At 42.0% G+C, this 14,550-nt stretch overlaps 1 protein-coding gene across 5 annotated transcripts in view; it reads right to left on the reverse strand.

Moving 5' to 3' along the window:
- Positions 1–14,550, reverse strand: part of Dnajc6 (DnaJ heat shock protein family (Hsp40) member C6) — a 147,534-nt gene that overhangs the window by 106,057 nt on the left and 26,927 nt on the right. For 2 of the 5 annotated variants that reach the window (XM_029476523.2, XM_029476520.2), the window contains exon 2: positions 5,082–5,146. The exons of the other annotated variants lie outside the window; for them this stretch is intronic. The gene's annotated coding sequence lies outside the window, so the exon portion shown is untranslated. The remainder of the gene's footprint in view (positions 1–5,081; positions 5,147–14,550) is intronic. 5 annotated transcript variants of the gene reach the window in all.

The following is a 14,550-nucleotide window of genomic DNA, read 5'->3' on the forward strand; positions in this document are numbered from 1 at the left end:
TGAGACGGAAATGTTGCCAATGAGAAAGAGGTAAATTTGAGAGAAAAAGAGATATAGGAAGACAACTTTCTACAGGCACTAATTTCAGAAGACCTTTTCATACTTATAATAGCCCCTGTTTTAATTAAATTGATTTGTACTGTATCGGTGGTGTGTGCAGCCAAAAGAATTCTACCTACTATTGGACATGATGCTCACATAATTGGAATCCAGTGCACTCAAGTTTTTATTTACTCATATAAATGAATTATATCTTCTCTACTTTGTACATCAGGAGAAAAAACTAAGATGCCTACATAGTAGCTTACGTTAAAACTTTAGTGAATGTTAATAAGCTTTAGAAAAAAATGGAATTGCAACCTATACAATGATATCTATACACGTTCAGGATAGAACTAACACGTATACAATACTTCATGGTCACAAAAGAAGAGCCTGAAGAAATAGAATGCAAGCCACTAGTGAACAATAACTATGTGCTATTATGCTTGACACAAGATGTAAACTTGACACAAGATAGGATTATCTGAGAAGAAGGAATCTCAAATGAGAAAATGCTTCTGTCACATTGGTTCATAGGCAAGTCTGTGGGTTAATGGTTTGTGTAAGAAAACCCAGTCCACTGTAGGAAATGTCAACCCTAGGCAGATTATATTGGGGTATGTAAGAAAGCAGACTGAACAAGCTAGGCAGATCAAGTCAGTAAGCAGCATCCCTCCATGGTGTCTGCTTCAGTTCCTGCCTCCAGGTTCCTGCTCTGAGCTCCTGTCCTGACTTCTCTCAGTGATGGAGTTATAAGATGAACTAAAACCTTCCTCTCTAAGTCAGTGTTTATCACAGCAATAGAAACTAAAACAAACAAAATAACATAACTTTCTAATTTCAAGTGGCCACATTAAAAACCAAAGTGAAACAAATGAATTTGCAGATGAATTTAGCTCTACAGTGTCTCTCATTTATCTCAGTAGATACAAAATATTGCTACTTCACTGTGTAGCCAGGAAGATTTTCTTCCTGCTACATACTTGCTAGGCTTTGCACTTTACATTTCCTGGGTATCTTATTTTTCAGTAGCCTGTTCCAGTGGGTGGCTACTGTTCATCCATCACAGAAAGAAACTAACAACCAAAGGAGACAAGCTTTCTGCTGTCATGAGGGGGGAAAGTAAAACACAAAGAATAAACATTTCTTCCAACAGCAACTAATCAGTACAGAGCCTGGACTGCAGCCTTGGCCTCTGGCCTCCGCCTCTGAAGCTCTGCACATCCCTGTGTAGGCTGCAGGGTAGGAACCATGTTCGACACAATCCTGACCTACAGCCATGAAAGGAAAGCATGGGCTGAGGTCTCTCCATACAGCGTGGCCCAGATACATGAGGACTCCATTTCCTTTCAGATCAAAGAGAGCTTTTCATGAAAATATCTCCAAATCCACACTTCCTTGTGTGTATGCAGATTCATGAGCACAATTAATTACTGCCACTAACTACTGTCTTCCCTCTACCACATACTCTCTAGCCTGCAAGGTACCCTCTGTGTTCACAAAGCCGAATGTATGTGTGCATGCATACAAATGGTATGCATGTACATGTACACACACACACACAGAGAGAGAGAGAGAGAGAGAGAGAGAGAGAGAGAGAGAGAGAGAGAGATTCCATGGTTCTTACTATATCCAAAATGGCTAGAAAAGTAAGTATAGCTTTAGTTAAAATATTTGGCCTTTAGTTTCTAAAGCAGATTTAAAGCTAAGCTAAAAGGAATTTTTTTTATAATGTCTTTGTTATAATGCTGGGGCAACTTAGGCCTCAGCAAAACCTCTTTCTCTGGTCTTTTTTTCTGTTCTCTGTTCTTTTTTCTCCTGAAGGTACACTGTAAGAACTAGGATCTTTCTTCCCCAAGTCAGATCACTAAAAGCAAAAGTACATTATAACCTTCTGCGTTCCTGTCTAACTCCTGACCAGAAGGACACTCTTAGCTACCTTGTCTAAGAATAGATCCTCAGACCTTCATTCCGCATGGGGTTCTGCCCCATACCAGGAAGGAAGGCACACTGCACAGAGGGGCCATGAAGAATCTGAACAGACCGGTTGTGCTAAGTTTCTCACTGACTCGGACCACAGATGATAACCTTCTGCCCAGTCCAATTGGTACTCAGTTGCCTGTGCTTCGGTCACGCCTGTGCAATGACATCTCCACAAAACCCCAGTGGAAGGGTTCGGAGTTTTGGGGAACCTGCGGAGTCTGAGGAAACTGAGGAAGAACTGGTCCACATCCCAGGAGCAGCCAGGCACCTGTCAGATGGTCCCATGTGTGTCTTCATCCAGATCCTCCTTTGTGGCCTTACAATGAACCAATAAATGTGCTTTTTCCCTGGGTTCTCTGAGCTGCCCTAGCAAATGAACAAAGCCAAGCTATGGAGTTGTAGGAAGCTGCTTGTGGCCAGCTGGTCAGAAAACCTGAGGCCTGGACTCTGAACTGATGCCTGAACAGTCCTGTGCAACTGAGCCCTCAATATCCAAGATCTGATTCTACCAACAAGTAGAAATGGGCAGAGTTGAGTTGCATTTCTGCTATAGAATTGATTGTTTGCTAACTGATGATGAGAGATTTCCCCCATGCATTTTTGGAAACTTGGAAGTGACACGTGACATGTAGGAGAGCATACAGTGCAGTAAAAGAAATGGAGTTTGCCTCTCCTTGAATATCACTGAACCTCACAAAGGGCCTAGGCTGAAGCCCTAACTGCCTAGCATGTTTATATGGTAGAGGGGGACTTTCAGGAAGTAATTGGGTTAAAATGAGGTTGTGTAGGATGCTCAGCCCTAGCAAGACGTCTACACCATCCCATCTAAGGCTTAAAGAACACTGTGGCAGATGGGTAGGAAGAATGCAACAGCCAGAATATAGGGAGAAGAGCTTCAAATCAGCCATTGCAATCATGAACTCACAGCAGCTGTAGCTGCCTGAAGTAAGACAACAGAAAAAAGATCCAATCAGCAGGCAGGCAGGGGTGGGGGAAGATGCAGGGTGTCCTGCCACTTGATGCTGAACTACTAATAAGATTCAGGGTGAGAGGCAACCATTGGCTTCAGTTGTGTTGCTCACTGATGAACCCACCATGTTCCAATGGACTGTGTCAGTCCAGTAGTGACCCAGGCGGCTCTAAATGGGCCACAAGACAAAACCAAAAGTCAGGGTTAAAAGAGGATGTGGAGAGAGAATGGTCAGAATACATCCTAAGTGCACATGAAGTTGCAATAAAGAGTAAATAGGTTCTAAAACAGTATTTTTAAATGATGGGGTCACTAGAACAGGAGCCTTGGGAATGGATGAGTAACTGTGAAAGAGCAACGAGACAGAGCTTTCCATCACGTGAGGACATAGAAAGAAGGTGGCTTCCCACGAGCCACAAAATGGTCTGTATCATATACTAAGCTAGTATCTTGACCTTGACCTCCATGCATCTTACTATGAGAAACGAACACCTGCTGTTTGTGCCACCCAGTCTGGGATACTTTGTTACAACAGCTGGAGCTAAGACACTGCAAGTGCTACTGTACTGTCTCTGTGCCTAGACCCAAGAGCCTCCGGCTTCCATTGGCTTTCTTGGTTCCTCTCCTCCAAAGTATGAGACCAAGCTAGCCAGCTGTAGGATGGTCCCAGCATCTCAGCTGAGGCCCCAGGCATGAGAACAGATGAGTGTGAACCAGATCAGTACTACTGAGCTGATGTGCCTAATTCCTGACAGTGGAAACTGGAGCTAAATAAATGTCTGCTGTCTCAAACCACTCTGCTTAGATGGTTCCTTATACAGCGATACCTAAGTGACATGGGAACATGTTTCAGAATTGCTACAATAAAAAGTGTAACACTTTAGGGTAACAAAGTGGGCGGGCTTGGTCTTGTGAAGATTCTATGCCCCAGGATAGAGGAATGCCAGGGCCAGGAAGTGGGAGTGGGTTGGTTTGGGGAGCAGGGGGAGGGGCGAGGGTATAGGGGATTTTTGGAGAGGAAACTAGGAAAGGGGATAGCATTGGAAATGTAAATGAAGAAAACATCTAATAAAAAATAAAACATGGGGGAAAAAAGGAAGGAAGTGGGTGGGAAGTTGCTTCTCTATGACCCAGTAAGAAGAGGTGACACACATCTTTAATCCCAGCACTCAAGAAGGAGAAGCAGGAGGATCATTGTGTGTGAGGCCAGCCTGGTCTACAAAGTGAGTTCTAGGCCAACCGACACAACCGAGAGATCCTATTTAAAGAAAAAAAAAAAAAGATATATTCTGTTCCATAGAAAGTAAGGAAGAGCAGAGCTTCAGAAATCCACAAAAGGAATGATAGGATAGCTGAAAAGGTGGGGAAAGAGAAGGGAAGTGCATGGAAAGAAAGGGCGTGGAGGAGAGTGGGGAGAAAACAATATAGAAATGAGTTCGAATCCTAACTCCACCATCTAGTAGCTATGTTAAATTACCCAAAGCTTTTAGACTTTCCACTAAGACTTCTCTCCCAGAATCACACTTAAAGATGTTATCCAACAGAGCAACTGGCTTTTAATGGGCATCCAGTATATCTCAGATCCTTTCCTCAGCATCTCTTCATGTACCCAGCAAGGCCTGAGTAATTATGTCTCATTTTATTCATGTAGGCAGCGCCATCCCCTACATTTTACTCTTAATTCACCCTCAGCTCTTTCCCATCCTGAACAAGTCAAATGACTCAAAATCCACTTGATGAAGTTATATCTTGTGAAGACTGTACAGTGGCTCAGTCCAAGCACCCAGGCCTCAGAACAAAAGAAGCCAGTGGTATAATTCTCAGAGAGAGATTTAAGTCCTAAGGACAGTGGAGTGCTTCTGGTATAAGTCCTGAAGTCTAAACTTGGCGTGCTGATGTCCAGGAGGGAAGAGTTGTGAACCCCAGATCCAAGAGGCAAAGACCTAAAATCCTCTGGACATTTCATGCTATCTGACTGCCCTCAGTTGAATGGATGACTCCTGCCTACAGTGCGAGAAGAGCCTCCTTGTTCAGTCAATGACTCAAATGCCTCAGGACACGGACACACCCCACCACAAAGCTTTACCAGTTCTCCGGGTAATCCTCACTCCAGCCAAGTTGACACCATCACAGAGATGAAAGATCTTTACACTGAAAAGGAATTGGAGAAGAAACAAATAAATGGAAATACATCCCGTGCTTTCATGCTGCTACAGCATCCACCAGTCAGAGCAAAGTCCAAGCTCAGTGGGATTGCTACCAAATACCAGTAACACTAACCACAGAAGGAGGAAAATCATCGTGGAACTCATGAGAACTCACGAAAGACCCCAAACAGGGAAGGCACTCTCAAGCAAAGGGAACAAAACTAGAGGCATCATACTACTTAACTTCAAAATACTCCACAATGTTACAGTGACAAACCACAGGATGCCAACACAAACTCACTTGTAGCAACACAACAGACTGGAGAGACAGACACAGATCCACACTTTTTTGACCCTGCTGACTTTCAACCAGAGTACCATGAACACACAATGGGGAAAGAGTAAGAAAACAAATGATCAATTAAAAATACATTTCTCAAAAAGACAAAGAGCTGACCAAAGTATATATGGAAAGGTGTTCAATATTTCTCACCATCACTGCAGTACAAATCAAAACCATAGTGGCTATCACCTTATCCTTAGAGTAGCTACAACCAAAACAAGACAAATGGAACATTTTGACGAGAAGGTAGAACCAGGATAGCACACACACACACACACACACACACACACACAGAGGGTAGAAGTATACGTTAATATAGCTATCATGGAAAACTTGGGAGGTCCCTCAGAATTAAAAGTACAACTACATGATCCAGAAAACCCACAACTTGTTATATATTCAAACGAAATGGAATCAATGTCACATAAGCACCTTCAGTCCTGTATTTATGGAAGTGCTACTTAAGCACTTAAGGTACTGAATTAACATATCTGTTGAATAAAACGTGATGAAGAAAATGTGGTATGCATGCACAATGGAATAATATTTAAAGCAGGAAATCCCATCATTTGGGATTCATAAATGAACCTGGAAGACATTAAGTGAAATAAGCCAGACACAGAAAGACAAATGTCACATGATCTCACACATGTGGAATTTAAACAGTTGATGCGAACAGAGAGTAAAATAGTTATTATCAGAGCTGGCCTAGTGTGAAGTGGAGCAGGGGTGGAGACATGTTAGTCAAAAGGACATGATTACAGGGATATGTTTAAGAAGTCGACTGAATGGCACTGTGACCATGCCCAATGGTGGCTTATTACATTCTTGAAAACTAAGGACACAGTACACTTGTGCTCTCATCACAACGTGATAATTATGTGAGGTAACGCCCTTGTTTATTAGCTAGATTTGACCACTGTATAGCACACATGTGATGTGTATATGTCAACATGACAAAAACCGTCATGCCGGACATTATATAAACAACACACACTTATGTCTATGAATTTTAAAATAATGAAAGGAGAGAGATATTGCTCATTGGCAGTGCACTTGTTTATAGCACATATGAGTTCCTGGGTTCAATCACTGACACCGAAACAACTTCTTAATATACATGTGGCAAAGTCTTTATTCAAGCTTACTTGTTTTCTTTTCTTTTTTTTTTTTTAAAGATTTATTTATTATATATAAGTACACTGTAGCTGTCTTCAGACACTCCAGAAGAGGGAGTCAGATCTTGTTGCAGATGGTTGTGAGCCACCATGTGGTTGCTGGGATTTGAACTCTGGACCTTCAGAAGAGCAGTCGGGTGCTCTTACCCACTGAGCCATCTCTCCAGCCCTTGTTTTATTTTCTACAGATCAAATTCATTAAAAATTTCATAAATCAACAAACAAATCAATCTAAAATAAAGCTTTGAGAAGAAAGCATAAAATAACATCTTTATCACACTGAGGAAAATAGGAACTTGTTAAGCAGAATCCCAGAGGCAGTTATCAAAATCCAAAATTAGCAGACAACATTGAAGCCTGTTATAAATCTGAGATTCACTGCTCTCCAGTAGAGCACATGCCTACCCGGCACGTGGCCTCAGGGTCTCCCAGACACCGGCCTCAGAGAATATAGCTTTTATTTCCCGTCAAATCATCATTAAGGAAGTGGATATCATTGTACATTCCTGTAATCTAACATTCATGAGACTGAGACAGGAGAATCACAACGTTAGGCTAGCTCAGTTGAGAATCAGTTTTAAAAAACACTTAAAGTAAAAATAAAAAAAAAAAAAAAGCCATGTTTTTTTTGTTGTTTTTTTTGGGTTTTTTTGTTTTTGGTTTTTCGAGACAGGGTTTCTCTTTATAGCTCTGGCTGTCCTGGAGCTCACTTTGTAGACCAGGCTGGCCTCGAACTCAGAAATCCGCCTGCCTCTGCCTCCCGAGTGCTGGGATTAAAGGCGTGCGCCACCACGCCCGGCTCAAGCCATGTTTTAAAGAAATATTCATTTCATTTATCCAAATGAAACAATACATTTATGCAAATAATTTATATATAGGATAAGTAATTAAATAATAAAAATCTACAAATCAGAGCTGGTGAGATAGTCCAATAGGTAAAGGCACTTGACACTCAAGTCTATCAACCTGATATAAGGTCACTCCCGGGACCCTATAGTGGAATGGGAGAACCAACTCTCAATGTCAGGCTCTTACCTCTATACACATGCCCTCCACACACATATCATGCAGACACACTAATAACTAATTAATTGATATAAAAATCTACAAATCAATAAAAAAACAAAGAAAGCCCAGTAAGAACTTTGGCAAGGTGGTGGTGGAGCACGTCTTTAGTCCAGCACTTAGTAGGCAGGGGCAGGCAGATTTCTGAGTTCAAGGTCAGCCTGGTCTACAGAGTGAGTTCCAGGATAGCCAGGGCTACATAAAGAAACTCTGTCTTTAAAAAAAATTGGCAAAAGTTATTACAACCAGTTCTTTCATGAAAGTGACCAATATATTTATGACAAGGTTCTTAACCGCTGAGTCACAGTGAAAACTCAAATTGTAACCACAGGGACCAATCCATACTGAACAGGATATCTTAAATTTTAAAGACTGACAGAATCAAACGTTGGTAAAGATGTGGCAGGACACGGTGATCCTCACACTGCTGACAGTCCACTGGGTACTGCCACTGATAAGCAGCAGTATTTGCTAAAGCTTTGCCTTATATAATGGAGATTCTTCATTGCCAACATGACCACACTAAAAACTGTTTACCAGATTAGGAAAATCATACCTCTGGTGTTGACTGTGAGAGTATTTCCAAAAAGAGTTGATTAACGAGGGATGACCTACCCTGAATATGGGTGGTCCCACACCATGAGATACATGGAAAAAATAAAAAAGATAAAGGGGAAAATCCAAATAATGCAAGTGTTATCTATATCTCTATATCTACATATCTATCTTTGTATCTATGCATCTATCTATGTACCTATCTATGTACTATGTATCTATCTATGTATCTATGTATTTATGTATCTATGTATCTGTCTGTCTGTCTGTCTGTCTGTCTGTCTGCCTGTCTATGCACCTAGCTAGCTCTCATCTGTCTACATCCCCTTGCTCTCTTTCTACTTAATGTGTGCTAAGCTGAGTAGTCTCTGTCATGTGCTTCTAATACCATCATCTAGTGCCACATCACAGACCCAAGTATCCATGGAGCCAAAGAATATGGAGTAAAATCTCAGAAACTATGGGTTAAAACAAATAATTCTACTTTCAATAAATTCTCTCAGGTATTTGGTCACAGCAAACGTAGAAATAACTAACACATGAATCTGGTCCTGTGAAGTGGGTGACACTTCTGTGAAAGCCTGACTGAGTGATTCTATGCTGTGACACTAGTTTGCAAGAGGAATTTGGAAAAATTAGAAGTGGGCTAAAGAAAGTCTAGGCTGCTACAAGCAGAGAGCACTGAGCTTAAAGAACCAGGATGATGACAGAAATGTGGGTGATTGCTGTTGCTGAGATGAGAAACATCACCCATAGGCTCCTGCATTGAGACACTTGGTCCTTAGTTGTTGTGCCGTTGGGTAGGAGGGGATATGGAACTTTTTAGGAGGTATAGCCTTAATCGAGAAAGTATGTCATTGGGGGAAGGTTTTAAAGATTTATGACCCTGCCCCACTTTCTGCTCACTCACTCTTCCCATGTGGCTGAGATGTGACCTCTCAGCTCTGTCTGCTTTCCCCTCTCACCATTACGGACTCCTCCTTTAGAACTGTAACACAAAATAAGTTCACTTCTTTAATTTGCTTTTGATCATGAAGTCTTTATCAGAACAGAAAATAACTGATACAACAATAAAGATTACTCTTGTAAAGTTTCCGATGAAAATAAGAATTCTATTGGGAATTGGGCTAAAAGCTGTTCCTGTTTCCAATGATAGCAAAGAACTTTATTACATTTTATTCATGTCCTGTGTCTTGACAGGAGGCTGAGTTTAAAGGTGATAGAAAAAGATCTGAGTAAGGAAATTTCAAAGCAATCCAGAATTTAGACTGTGGCGTGGTTAATGTCAGCTTCTTCTGGCCAAGTTTGCAGAGAGAACAGGAAGCAAAATGCAAAGTAGGAAAGACTTGAAAAACTCTCAGTTTGATTATAAAAAGCCAGTGCAAATAGAGCAAAGAAAGGTATGGTTTCTAAAGGGATTAGGGTCATTTAAAAGAAGTCATTAGCATTAGAAAAATGTGTGTGTGTGTGTGTGTGTGTGTGTGTGTGTGTGTGTGTGTGTGTGTGTATTTCAAGAACTGGCCAGAACCCACTCACAACAAACTCTAGGGTGTGAAATTCTTTCCCCTGAACACAGAGTACCTTAGAGTCATACTGCTTGCACCAGCCTGACTAGAAAATTGTTTCTTCAGGATTTATTTTACTGCTCTGCAATACAGGTGCACAGACATCAACTGTGCGTGGTGGCATCTTCCACAGGGTGCTACCTTTGCAAGTGTGCAGAACACAAAAACTACAGAGTAATGATTCCTTCCACATAGATTTCAAAGACGACCTGGGGACAAGTTATACATGGCAGCCTATAGGCCGCCTCTGAGAGGGCAATGTAAGAAACTCTGAGTATGGAGGCAAAAACATGATAAGAGAACAAGAGAACATGGGAGGTTAGCAATGCCAGCAACTTGAAACATCTGCTAAAAAAGAAAAAAAAAAAAAGGGCAATAAGCAGAGAACGCACACAAAATAAGTCATGTGGGCATGGCCAGGAAGGCCATAGGGATGGGGCTGCCTAAGCACTGGGAGCTTGTATCACCACATGCTGCATTCTTTACCAAATGCAGCATGTGGTGATACAAAATGCTCCATAGTTTATGTCGATCCTGATTCACTTGGGTCTTGCTTTGGCCCCATCATATCTTTCTGGACCACCGCCTATTCCTCTTGAGATGAAATGCTTATCCTGTGCCAACAGATAAGGAAAGTATGCAGTTTTCTTTTTATTTTACAGGAGCTCACAGCTAAGAGTTTACCTTAAATCTTAGGAAACTTTAGCCATGAACTTTAGAACAATATTAGAGCTGTTGCTATGAGGACTCTTAGAGATGGACTGAATGCTCTTTGCATTATGAGGTAGACATGAGCCTTTGGGGGCCAAGGGTGAAATGTTGTGGTTTAAGGAGATGTGCTTGGGTGTAAAGTTGATGAAGAGATAGGCTTGCAATGGTTAGTTATTTTTAAGGTATGCATGTGTGTGTCTGTTTGTCTGTAGTATGTATATATATATATATGCATGATGTCTGTGTGGACATCCGTGTCAAAAGGCACAAGTGGAAGGCAAATGACAGCTTTGTGGAGTCAATTTCTCCTTCTACCATCACATGGGTTCCAGGATTGCCACCCGTGAACCACCTACTGACTTATCTAGGAAGATTAGGTTGTTTCAAATTTTGAAAGCAATTATTACTTTTATTTAGTGTGTGTGTGTGCACATGAGAATGTACTTCAGAGTCACAGCATTGGGAAGATTTGAGAATCACCGCTCTATGTGGTGAGTTGTGAAAGCAAGACTAAACTCAGGAACTAGGATTACCTAGGTCTACTTAAGAAATGCTAAGATCCAGCCAAACACTGAGTGGAGCCTGGGGGACTCTTACAGAAGAATAGAAGGAAGGCTTGCAGCCCCTAAGGGATGGGAACTCCACAGGAAGACCAACAGAATCAACTAACCTGCACCCTTGGGGCTCTCAGAAAACTGAAAGAACATACACGGGCTGGACCTAGCCTAGGCCTCCCTGCACACATGTAACAGATGTACAGCTTGGTTTTCATATGGGTCCTGAACAAATTGGAGCAGGGGCTATCCCAACAGCTGTTGCCCTGTCTATGGGATATGCTCTTCTAGCTGGGCTGCCTTGTCTAGCCTCAGGGGCAGAGAAAGTGCCTAGCCTCACAGAGACTTGAAGTACCAGGGTGGGGAGATACCCAGGAGGTCCCCACCTGCTCAGGAGAAGGGGGAAAGGTTAGGAGAAGGGCTGTGGGAGGGAATGGCGCGGAGGAGGTGGTGAGTGGGATGAAAAGTGAATACATTTTTTTAAATTATCTATTTTTTTTTTTTTTAAAGAAAGAAAGAACTGGCGAGACCCGCACATTCTCTTCAGGCCCTGAAGTGCGCAGGTGTCCGCTCAGCAGGAGATTAAAGGTTTCTAGAACAACAGGGAATCAGGCAGGGCTTTTACACCGGGATAAATGATCAATCTCAAAACACTAAGCCCCAAACCCTCCAGCAACTCTACCTAGGGTGTGCCACATTCTCCCTCACAGAGAATAGGCAGCAAAGCAGATGTAGGCAAGTGTGTAGGAACTTGGTTATTCACAGTTGGTCTCTTGAAGCCTAACAAAACAGGCCCAGATCTTGGATGTAGCTTAGTGGTACCCTACTTGTCCAGCAAGAGCAGGACCTCTGATTTCATCCTTGCACCATAAAATGAGTACCTAGATAAATAAATAAATAGCTATTACCCTAAAGACTGATAAAAAGATGTGAGAAACATGTTGTAATCAGGAATAAAAATTACTATTTAAGAGGCACTGGAGAGGCTTTCTAAAAGAAGGGGGTAGAAGCCATAACCCACTATCAGAGTATTTCACTCACAATCCCAGTGACTCATAGACCTGTAGGTCTTGACTCTAAGTATTTATAAATCCATCCTCTCTTCCATGTCTTTATATTGTACTAGCTCATTTGTCTGCGTTGTTTTAATGGACTTTTAATTTCTTTTAGTGAGATTTTTCTGGTAAATCTATTAATGTAAGAATCTAATCTTAAGTGCACTGCTACATCAGGCTGAGCAGCACATAGTACAGCCCACTGGACTCCCTTTGCTCATTGTCTCATCCCTAGAGCTCTTCCAGCCTCCTCCCTTCTCTGGCTTGGGTGCTCCATACAGGCCTGAAGTTATTTAAAGATAATAACTTTAAGCTATAACATACACATGGGAATTGATTCTTATGGTACGACAGAACAGCATAAACAACATTGTTGTGACTAGCATGCTGGCACCTAGCAATCTCAGCACTCCAGAAGCCAGGGAAAGAGGGTTACTAATTTGAAGCCACCCTGAACATTCTACAATGTCTCAGCAAAGTCAAATAAATATGTTGTGGGATTGAAGAAACATGCTGGCATCCTGGATCCAACCCTGTTACTGTGACTAAAATACCATAGCTAATCAACTTAGAAAAAGGAAAAGCTGAGCTTTGGCTCAAAGGTTAAATGGTTCTGTTCTCGGCCAGTCAGCTCTATTGCTGTGGAGCCTGCAGTGGTAGGGGGCGTTGGTCAAGCAAGCTTCATGTCATACCAACTTGGAAGCAGAAAGAAAAGATGGGCCAGGGCTCCCACATTCCCTTCAGGAGCACATTGCCAATGACCACCTTCTACTAGGCTTCTCGTCCGAATGATTCCACCATCTGCAAAAACACCATCAGATGGGGACCAAGTCTACAAGTCACAAGCCTTTGGGGAACAGAGGATTAGAACCACCTGTTAGCTGTCTACCTTTGAGCAGGTTATCCCTCTGCACCGATCTTCCATGCCTCCATCCACATGAATAGACTAATACCTGTGTGGCAATACATTATTATAAGAATACCTCCAACAGTCTAAGAGATTAGAACTTTTGCTGGACCTCACAGCCAGTTAATAACACACCTTGGGGTTATTTATGGCTTAAGATTGTTAGCCTACTGTGTACTTAGCCTGTTCATTTAATCTGCCTTTACGAGAACAATGTAACAGCCAACCTTACTTGTCTTGGGTTTCCCATGTAATCAACTTTTACAACCTAAGCTAATGCAAAGCTTTAATCTTAAATTATATACTCTTCCATGTTCTGCCCTATGAGTAATGCACAAGTGTGTGTGTGTGTGTGTATATATATATATATATATATATATATATATAATGATAATAAACACTAGAAACAGTAAACAGATTAAAAACAACCTTATAAAACACATATCAACCATAAAGGTTGTAAGTGCCATGGATATAGCTTGATAAGTCTGTGTGCAGTGGTATTTTTAGTACAGCTTGTTGTCTGGGTAAACTGGAGGCAGTGGGGGGTGGGGTAGAGTCAGGAAGGTTCCAGCCCCTGTAAAATTCTATTAAATATTTCTGTAAACTACCTCTCATTCCTTCCCTCATGTGACTCTGTGATGTTTAATAAATACAGAGCAAAGCTCTTTGTGAGAGACACAGACACAGGGAGAGACAAGGCAGTGGCATTCAGGCAGGCATAGAATCAGACTCCTACAACAAGTGGGAGATGACAGACAACACAGGGAGGATTTGAATCTGGGCTCACTCTTGGTTAAATCACTCCTGGGGAAATGTTTTTTCTCTTCTTTTTCTTTCTTCCTTTTTTCTTTTAAGATTTATTTATTATATATAAGCACACTGTAACTGTCTTCAGTCACATCAAAGAGGTCATCATATCTCATTACAGATGGTTGTGAGCCACCACGTGGTTGCTGGGAATCGAACTCGGGACCTCTGAAAGAGCAGTCAGTGCTCTTAACCCCGAAGCCATCTCTCCAGCCCCTCTTCTTTTACTTAATGCAACACTGGCACATGTATATGCTTAAGCCAATGCCCTTCTGGGGATTATCACTTTGGTTTTAATGTGAAACCACACATGCATTAGTTTCTGGTCTCACTAGAGTGACAAAACGCCAACAAAAGCAATAGGGGGAGATGGTTTATTTTGGCCCCTAGTTTGGGAATAGAGTTCACCAAGCAGGGAAGGCCTGGCAGCAGGAGCCCGAGGCAGCGGGCCACAGTGCACTCACAGTCAGGAAACACAGAGAGATGAAAGTTTGTGCTCAACTTGCTTTCTCGGTTTTACTCAGCCTGGACCCCATCCATAGGAGGGAACTCTGTATTACTTGTGGGTCTTGTATCTTTCTTGCAATGCCTTCACACGGTATATCTCCATGATTCTATACATCCTGGCAAGCTGCCAGTGCCAAGCAACCATCCCCATAGGCTGA

This window comes from Mus caroli, unplaced genomic scaffold (assembly GCF_978045245.1).
Source record: "Mus caroli unplaced genomic scaffold, Mus_caroli_1 scaffold_6, whole genome shotgun sequence".
NCBI classification, from domain to species: Eukaryota; Metazoa; Chordata; class Mammalia; order Rodentia; family Muridae; genus Mus; species Mus caroli.